Below are 10,076 nucleotides of genomic sequence, written 5' to 3' on the forward strand. Positions count from 1 at the left end.
CAGGATGTTGGTCTTGGGAAACAATGGTTGGAATGGCCGAGACATATTCCCGACTCTGCAACTCACTGAATCCAACATGAGTCTCGGTGTGCCAAAGTTGCGAAGGTTACGTTCGGTACACGGGTTATTCTTATCCATGGCGTGTGACTTGTGCTGGAATAACAACTCCCACGCATTGTTCACAGATCAACTAACCCCATTTTTGTATCATTCAAGTGTCAGTCTGTATTTAAAGCTTGTGAACCTGCGGCACCCTTTGGAAACAATTTTCTTGGGAATTCGACCTACAGAAGACTTCACTGTGAGGGAGGGGGCCTATATTGGGCACCCTATAACTTTGAGGGTCTGTAGTTCAGCACCTTTCTTCGAGATTATATTGCAAAAGTACTTGGAAGATCAATAAGAATGAGTCAGCACTAATTTCTTTTACAAATCAATGTTGGTTATTGTTTTGTAGAATAAAATCAAACGTATAAAACAAGGTAACAGTAACGGTACAGTGTTCCTTTATTGAGACACCCCAGCTTAGATGTTCGTAACACAAACCAAAGAGAATTCCATCACGTCAATACCATATCAGCACAAATACTTACCGAAATCCTTCGGTAAAAACATAATAAATCTTTTGTCTGAGAGAATCCTCAGATACATCGATGAAACTATTGCCTTGTAGTTAGTAACATAATTGAGGGAAAAATCACGCGTGATGTGTGCCAGAAGTGGAATAATTATCACTTTTATGCAAAAACATCTTATAGCAAACAAGCACGATAGCAACATCAGGTATTGTTCAAGATCATTTTGAATGATGAAAGCATTAAATTACTACTGGTATGTTATACACCCAATATAGAGGACTTCAGGGTGTCCCAATATCCGAGAAATCACGTAGCCGCAGAAATCGTCAATCGTAATATGACTCGCACTGCGAAAATTTTTAGAAGATGCTGCATACTGGCTATAGAAGGCTACTTTCTTGCTCGAAAAACTATTTTTCCCTCTTTCTATGGGTTCTTCGAAGCGAGATACTGTACTCCAAATGAAATGCTTTATTCAAACAATGCAAGGCTTGGCTTTTGAAAAGGAAGCGACGAAAATAGTGTCCGTATGCCCAACCTTTTTCTCGTAATGAAATCACTTTAAATACAAGAATAATTTTCTTGGTTGAAAGTCATAGTCTTAAGCCCGTCTCTGGTCTAATACGGTAACGTGACAAAACAGACACACGCCTCGTGTCATACATCGGCCGATTATGTTTATGGCACACGAAAGTAAATAGTTTCCGCTCACTGACGTGCTGCAACTAAAGTGTCCACGCTTCATAAAACCATTAGTTCACAGCTACTCAAGTAACTTCTCGGTAGACATCCACCGCACGGAATCTAAGGTATGTAACCGATCGACATAATTGCTGTCTCTACCGAACCGTGGGAGATATAAATGATGATGCAAAATCCAGGCGTACCGGATGACGTCATCACTAAGGCGTTCTGACACGCGCGCTGCGTGAAAAGTGACGTCAAATTGCCCGCGACCAATGGACGCTATTTATCAGACGCTAGCTGTCAGGAGGTCAGTGTTATTCCAGCACGCGCTCGCTTGCTCTTGCTGTAAGTCCGGTGACGTTTGATAGAGTACAAAGAAACTACAATGGGAAGAAGGATAACTTCCTCATTGGGCATGCTTAGAAATGAGAATGGCTAAATACGAGTTATTCCCCTTTGCTGCATGCTGGCCAGGCTGTCTCCTGCTTTGTTATGACTAGTACAGTCGATCTTTCTCATGTTGTGACTTGCTTTATTTTCACATTTTCGGTATTTAAAACAGCAAACACACACACACACACACATACACTGAAGAAGTTGCCATTCTGATTCGGTTATTTTATTTGGTGCTATATGTTTGCTTCACATTGTTTCTTCTTTTACATTGCTTGAGGTATCCCAATTCGCTAAACACATCCATAATGCATGCATGGCTCATTCGAAAGAGGGCAACTGAACAACTGATGCCCAATAGCAATAAATACTGAACAACTGAACAATAAATAGCAATAAATGATGACAGTGCCAAGTTTTTAAGTACAAAGTGAAATCATGTGACTGGACAAAGGCACAATTACAAAATACAAATAAAAAAATCGTGGCCCATTTTAAATTAAGTTCTCAGCTCATGGGGAAGCATAAGATGACCCTAGAAACCGAAATTAGGAGACCTCCCGCCCCCAGGGCAGACTAAAAAAAAAAAAAGGGGGGGGGGGGAGGGGCTAATTTGTGAAAAAGTATAAAAGGAATCAAAAACTGTATACATGTATTTAGTTAATACCCCAAAAATTGTATAGTATATACAATGTCAGACCCTAAAGAAAGTTTGTTAGTCATTGCTTAGGCAAAACAAAGCAAAATAGTCTGTTTACGGTATCCCGACCAACCCTATTTTTCCCCGCCAACCCTAGACCTTTTTTTTGGCATTTGGAGAAAAAGAAAAAGAAAAAAAAATCAATTTTGTTCCTGTTTTTTTTGCAAAATAATTTAAAAAGATGGTTATAAAATTTTTTTTAAGAAAAGCCGACCTACCGACCCTCTTTTTGTGTGCCTATGTTACGGTAAACAGACTAAATTAAAGGTACATCAAAAACAACACACCAGGGATGCTACTCTCCCCTTAAAAATAGCCATGAGTCATAGGTGTGACGTTTGAATCTTTTAGCTAAATAAAACCATAGGCAATTGATCGGAAATATCAGGAAAAATCTTACAAGTTTATTATTTGTTTGCTTGGACCAATCCTCTTGCCGAAGAGTTTTACAGTAAAAATTGATTTTACGTCAAAAATATCACAGGAATATTGAATGTTGAGGTAAGGCTGGGATAGCCAAGTTCAAGAATAACGGAAGGTGACTGTTGAATCTTTTTGAAAATGTATAAAAATATAGATGGTAGGCAATTCAAAATTAAAAAAAGGACTCTCGGAGCATGGACTTTTGAGTTAAAAATTAAAGAAGGCTCTATGAGCCGAAGTACATGTTTTGTCTATTGTCTTTTTTTATTTTGAATTCCCTACGATCTATATTTTGATACAATTTTGGACCCTCTTTGTACGGAGAGAGTTGGCAATTGTTAATCACATTCTCTCATCTCATCGACTCTCCTTCGGCTCCTTGGTAACATGCGTTCCCGTCTCTGCCAGGATTGGACACAGCAGCAGATAACCGGTAAATATGTAACAGGCATAAATGGCAAAATAGCTCGCCTCGCCTGATAATATATGAGACAACTGTTCTATTACAAAGTCTTTCTTGGGAGGCTTGGCTAATTTACTCGCTCGTTTTACACGGGGTTCCATCGTTTTCTTTTCTAATCGGAAAACCTTGCTCCTCAGTTTGTTGACCTTCTGCCGAAGTTCCGCTTCACGAGGGGATGGGGAGGATGACGACTTTGATGCTTTACATCCTATGTCCTCCAGGATCGCCTGAATGTCATCTTAAAAAAAAAACACACACACAAAACACACATAAAATAACATAACCATAACAAGTTACAACCTGGAAGAAATTAAAACACGTGTAATTCAATCACAAAATGAAAATAAACAATAGCGTAGGAAGGCAGGCCAGAAATGAAGTGTATTAGCAATTATGGATACGATGTGGAACAATGATGGAATTGACCTTGTTTGGTACTGAATGGGTGAGGCCATTAGAACTGTACCCACGGAATACTAAGCTTTATATTGATTGATTGATTGATTGATTAGGACAACAGTACCAGGTAAAACTCCTCACACACCATGCCTCTTTCTTTCTTTCTTTATTTGGTGTTTAACGTCGTTTTCAACCACGAAGCTTATATCGCGACGGGGAAAGGGGGGGGGGGAGGGAGATGGGAATAGAGCCACTTAATTGTTTCTTGTTACACCATGCCTCTAACAGGATATGTTTCCCATCTTTACGTGTGGGAACTACAGGTACAATTTCATCCATCCATGCATCCGCCCTATACAGCTTCTTCTTCTGCGTTCGTGGGCTGAAACTCCCACGTGCACTCATTTATTTGCACAAGTGGAATTTTATGTGTATGACCGTTTTTACCCCGCCATTTAGGCAGCCATACGCCGCTTTCGGGGGAAGCATGCGGGGTATTTTTGTGTTTCTAAAACCCACCGAACTCTGACATGGATTACAGGATCAGGATCTTTTTCGTGCGTACTTGGTCTTGTGCTTGCGTGTACACATGAAGGGGGATAAGTCACTAGCAGGTCTGCACATAAGTTGACCTGGGAGATCGGAAACATCTCCACACTTAACCCACCAGGCGGCCGCGACCGGGATTCGAACCCTCGACCTTCCGAGTTAATAGACCGACGTCTTACCACCCCGCCACAGCGCCCGTCACCCTATACAGCAATTATCAACTATGTAATGGATGGGTTTAAACTTTTTTTGATGTCAGGGTGTTCTTCATGGTTAAAAATCTCTTACCTGGTTGAACAATTTGTGCATCAGGCGACAGGTCGGTGCTGGCTTCATTTGTAGCTACCCTTTGCGATGGTGGCTTCCTCCCACTAGCAACCTGCAAATTGCACAGCTCTTTCACTGACAAACTCACAACCAACACCCAGTCACAATGAAACAATTCTCCCAATTTTATGGCATTGGTCTTAGGCCACACAAAAAAGTGTATGTTTCTGGTAAGGCAAAACAAAAAATAATCTGTTTACGGTATCCGGACCGACCCTATTTTTTTCCCACCGGCCCTAGACTTTTTGGGGGCATTAAAAAATAAAATTAAAATATTCAGATGGCTAAAATACAAAACTAAAAAGCCGACCTACCGACGCTATTTTTGGGGGGCCTATGTTACCTTAAACAGACTTTTTTGTGACCTAACATGACTAAAGGTGGAGATTTTTTTTCTAAACTTTTTTTTTAAACCATCTTTTTAACTATTTTGTTGAAAAACAGGAAAACAATTTTCGAATACCCCTTTTATTTTTGAAAATGCAACAAAAAAAAGTCTAGGGTCGTCGGGAAAACATAGGTAGGGTCAGGTGACCAGAAACATACAACTTTTTTGTTGTTGACGCCGACCCTATACCTTTTTTGCCATTTGGGGCTGTTTTTTTGCAAAATAAGTTCATCATATCATCATAATCAAGACGTCGATCCAAAATAAGTAACTTTTTTTTGTTGGCCTTATCATTTTTTTGCGCTAAATGCAAACAGGCATTATTTGATGGGAACAATGCTGTTGTTTTCAATTCTTACATCAGCCTCAAACTTGTCATTACTCAACCTGCATTTAATAGTGTGCTTCTTTGGTTTGCAAAAACCTAAAACCAATAAATAAATAACCTTCGGTGGTGGATTGGGCACTGCAAACAATGTCGGGACAGCATTCCACACAAGTGATCCTCTCTGCAGGATTGTTTTACTGGTTGGCCTCAAAGTGATCAGTACAAAGCTTGAGACTGAACATCAGCTGGCTGCAGCTTTTCAAAGTCCTCTCGCCTTGTGAATTGCATCCATATTCTGCACCTAGTTTGACAATAAAAACAACAATGTTATTGTTAAACTAAGCAAAAAGGAAAGACAAAAAAAGCTAAATCAGATCTTCAGTCTAAATCTAACGCTCTGCCTGAACGCAAAACGGATGAGTGATGTACCTTTGTACTGTAGTTTTCCCGTAAGCAAGGTTTGATAAAGGATTCGACAAATAATGCCCACGGGTTTGTCATCAAGTGTAAACTGTTGTTTTGTACTGACTGCTGACTCACACTCACATTCGTAAGTACTCGCTGACGCTGTAGTCAACTGAGTGAGTTGACTCGAGCCATTGCATTCTCATTCTGAAGAAGGTAAACCTGATGAAATAATCACTGCACAACCCACCTTTTTTCTTCTGTAGGGAACTTGTGGAAAGTTTTCCCGAAGCAGCTCTGTTTGTAACGGGCGTTCTTGCAACAAAAAGCCGAGCACAATTTACCACCACCTCGCACACGATCGGTACCTACGCGATCCGCCATTTTGTTTTCGCCGCCAGCATGTGACTAGGGACGATAACCCACAAACACTTTTTCGCATTTTCTTCGCAAGTTCCACGTCTTACTAATGTACAGTGTTTGTAGAGTAGTTTGCTGGAGAGTAGCGAAAATTCAGGTGACTGAGACCGAAGGAGTTTAACAACTTGCTGAATGATTTATGGTAAACATGATGTATTCTACATATTTGTGGAGCTGGGTGTTAAAACCTAATTAAAACCTTCTTTCAAACTTGTTTCAAAACTTGCTTGATACATTTATTATGGGGCGAAGTTTACTTAGTGAAATCTACTTCACAAATTTCGGTGCACAAAGCTTTTGCACTGACATTTTTGTACAAAGACTTCGCTAAGTCGAAGCGAAGCAGTTTCGGGCTTAGTTAAGGAAGGCCTTAATCAGGGAATAACTTACGTTTTGAATAGCACCCGAATGCTGATCTATTATTTCTTGACTCAAAATTATGACAGACAATTAAGCAGGCAAGAAGAAGAGAGAAATGAAACCGGGACAAGGGAACAGACCTCACAAAAAGACAAGCAGTCCATCATTGTCAACTGCGAGTACCACACCATGCACCGAAGACAGCAAAACACATTTCAACCTCATCTCTTGAGGACGTACGGTGTCCGAAGGCAAAGACCGTGGCCTGTTTACTGCTTGATTTAACACGGACACCAATGTGGACTCGAGCACTTCGTGCACATCTCCCAGTCACCGCGTGATGGACGACCTTCTGGAGGCGTCTTCCGTGGGATGGCCAAGCATTTTACACAGCTATGGTATAGTTTATCATTTCCTGAGCAGAGAGCACATAACTATTCTTTGAAAGGCTGAACGTCGCTGTTGGTCCATGGAAGTATCAACCGATCGAAAGGACTTGATAAATAAAATAGTCTTGAGGGTTCTGTGTATCAAACACCTGCAGGTTAATACATTGTTTTGGAAAACAAATAATTTCATTCTTGAAAAAACTGCTTACTTCGTATGAGGTAAAACACAGACACACAAAGAGACAGACAGACATACACACGCAATCACACACTCCCACACACACACACACCCACACACACACACACACACACACACGCACACACACACACACAAATGTATGCAGACAACCAAGAATATGCCCACAAAATACACACACTAACTCTCTCTCTCTCCTCCGCACTCTATGTCTGCATGCATGTCTCTGTCTTTTTGTCTCTGTCTGTTTCTCTCTGTCTATTTCTCTCTCTTTCTGTAGTGTTGTGGTGGGCAGCTGAAGAAGCCTGCTTAGACCGATGACCATGACTTATTGTCCGTTGCCTCATTTAACGTGGGCAACGACATGGACCCTCAGTCTCCGAGTGACGAACGACCATTTTGATGCGCCTGAAATGGGCTGGGCGTGTATTTTGACAAACTGGTGGCAGTTCATCATTTTGAAACAAAGACCATCCAGCCGTCTTTAGACGATCTGAGCAGTGCTGTTGGTCCGAAAGATGAACCTCAGTTATTAGAGGATGGATGATCTTTTCGAGCAATCTTCCATGGGATGGCTATACATTTAACACGGCGAAGGTAGTTCATCATTATAGAAACAAATGCCACATGCTGTTCTTGGGGGGACTTAGCATTGCTGTAGGTCCTAAGTGTGTTCGGTGGGAAGACCATATAACCAGGCATCGTTTGCTGCTTGATTTAAACACAAACGTCGTTTTGGACGTAGCATGCCAAACTAGTCAAGCTGATGGACGACCTTCGCACGAAGTCAACTGTGGAATAACCATGCACTCTAATTCTTCATTTTGAAACAAAGGCCGTCCAGGGATTCTTGTACATTTGAACCTTTAATTCTTCTCATTTTAACCATAGCAATGTGGGTTGCGCCTTTTACAACGAAGCGCCTTTTACAGTGGAACCCCCAATTTAAGAGTTCCTCTCTTTTAATACCTTACTTTTTCAGAGTGTCTCTTTATGGTCTTTGTAAATGTACCTCAATTTCAAGACTCCCTCCTTTTTAAGACCTGGTTTTCTCAGATTTTTGGAGGTCTTAAAAGGGGCATTCGATCCACTGTAGTCTTGAAAATACGGTAGAATCTAGTCATCGTGGTAGGACGTTGTGCTGGAATGACACAGGATGGGAGTGTCAGAATGGGTGGACGGAAGTTAGGCCAAAAAAACAAAATAGTCTGTTTACGGTAACATAGGCAAAACAAATAGGGTCGGTAGTTCGGGATATTTTTTTTCCAAGAAAACATATTTTTACGTTATTTTGCCAAAGAACAAAGCCTTTTTTTTCCCTCCCAAATGCCAAAAAAAAGTCTAGGGTCGCGCGAAAATATAGGGTCGGTCCGGATACTGTAAACATACTTTTTTTTTGTTGGCCTTATAAAGATTCACTGGGTGTGTGTGTGTGTGTGTGTGTGTGTGTGTGTGTGTGTGTGTGTGTGTGTGTGTGTCAGTGTCTGTGTGTTTGTGTGTGTGTCAGTGTGTGTGTGTGTGTGTGTGTCCGTGTGTGTGTGTGTGTGTGTGTGTGTGTGTGTACAAACCAGAGTTACCTCCTCTAGTTTGGCCCGTGATACTGGAGTGAGGTGTTCGGATGCCCTCCTTCACTGCCATTCACGTATTTTTAAAAGAAAAGAAAAATTGCAATTCTAGAAGAAGTTGGACACTCTTGTAAAAAATGTTTTAAATGCCAACACAGTACACATGCAAGTATTAACACGCGCTTAAATCCGACTTCTGTTTCCTTTTCTTGGCGCTCTAATTCCAAAGTCAAGGTTTAGACTTAATTCTTTGTGTATGTTGTTAATCAGTTGATAGCAGAACGCAGAAGGTTCTTCAGTCGTCCATACGTAGCATATTTCCCCATTACCCAAGTATATCAGGTTATAAAGAAGAATGCCCAAAGTCTCTCCAGTCTCTCACGCATGCATGCAAGTAGATTAGTTCCACTGTATGGCGAAGGCCGGATGCAAAAAAGCATATCCTCAAAAAATAAAGAATTGTCATTGGCATTGTCATTGTCATGCAAGTGATTCTTTAGGCCAAACAAACCTTCACCCTCTAAGCTTTTGGTCAAGTAAGCGTCATCCATATGCGGGCCACCCCAAAACTCCAACCACACATTTCTCGGTCAAGCGAGTCCCCTTCCAACAACTGCTACACGGTGATGATGATGATTGTTGCAGACTGACCACGGGTCATCATGAAGACAGCCATCACCCCAATGATGGACGGCAGTGATGAGGTGGACCGATGACTTTGGACAACTGTGCACTGCAAACATCTTCAAAGTCTCGCGGGTCACTTGTTCTGATGTATAACTTTTAAAGGCACAGTCTTTCCCTTGCAGGCATGACAGCAAAAAATTAAACCTCCTTCGAGGCGACCCCTTTTATTTATATTATTATTATTATTATTGTGATCATTTTTATGCGCCTAATCTAGATATAGCCCTAGGCGCTTACATATTAATTTCTGCCGTTTGAAATGGATTTTTTTTACAGACAAACAGACAAACAGACATTTTTTTACACACAATATATAACGCATTCACATCGGCCAGTAAAGCTCAGGAGCCTATTAGGCGAGCATTCACCTTTCACGGCCTTTATTCCAAGTCAAACGGGTATTTGGTGGACATTTTTATCTATGCCTATACAATTTTGCCAGGAAAGACCCTTTTGTCAATCGTGGGATCTTTAACGTGCACACCCCAATGTAGTGTACACGATTTATATATCGTTATTAATTTCTTCTTCTTCTTTAAATCATCTTCTTCTTCTCTAAATCATCTTCTTCTTCCTCTTCTTCTGCGTTCATGGGCTGAAACTCCCACGTACACTCGTGTTTTTGCACGAGTGGATTTTTACGTGTATGACCGTTTTTACCCCGCCATTTAGGCAGCATACGCCGCTTTCGGAGGATCTAAATCATCTAAAGTCGGGGTACCACCCGGGAACATGCCCCTAATGGTTTTATCGTGAGGGCGTCAAACAACATTTATCATCACCTTTCCTTGCACACGATTCGGCTCACCATCGTAGAGA

At 41.2% G+C, this 10,076-nt stretch overlaps 1 long non-coding RNA gene across 1 annotated transcript; it reads right to left on the bottom strand.

Moving 5' to 3' along the window:
- Positions 1–1,632: 1,632 nt before the first annotated feature.
- Positions 1,633–6,114, bottom strand: LOC138966386 (uncharacterized). Its single transcript, XR_011455683.1, has 3 exons — positions 5,354–6,114; positions 4,481–4,571; positions 1,633–3,482 (listed from the first exon to the last, which is right to left on the bottom strand). It is a non-coding gene; the product is annotated as an uncharacterized lncRNA (long non-coding RNA).
- Between the last annotated feature and the right edge of the window lie 3,962 nt (positions 6,115–10,076).

Source organism: Littorina saxatilis, linkage group LG5 (genome assembly GCF_037325665.1).
Source record: "Littorina saxatilis isolate snail1 linkage group LG5, US_GU_Lsax_2.0, whole genome shotgun sequence".
NCBI lineage: Eukaryota > Metazoa > Mollusca > Gastropoda > Littorinimorpha > Littorinidae > Littorina > Littorina saxatilis.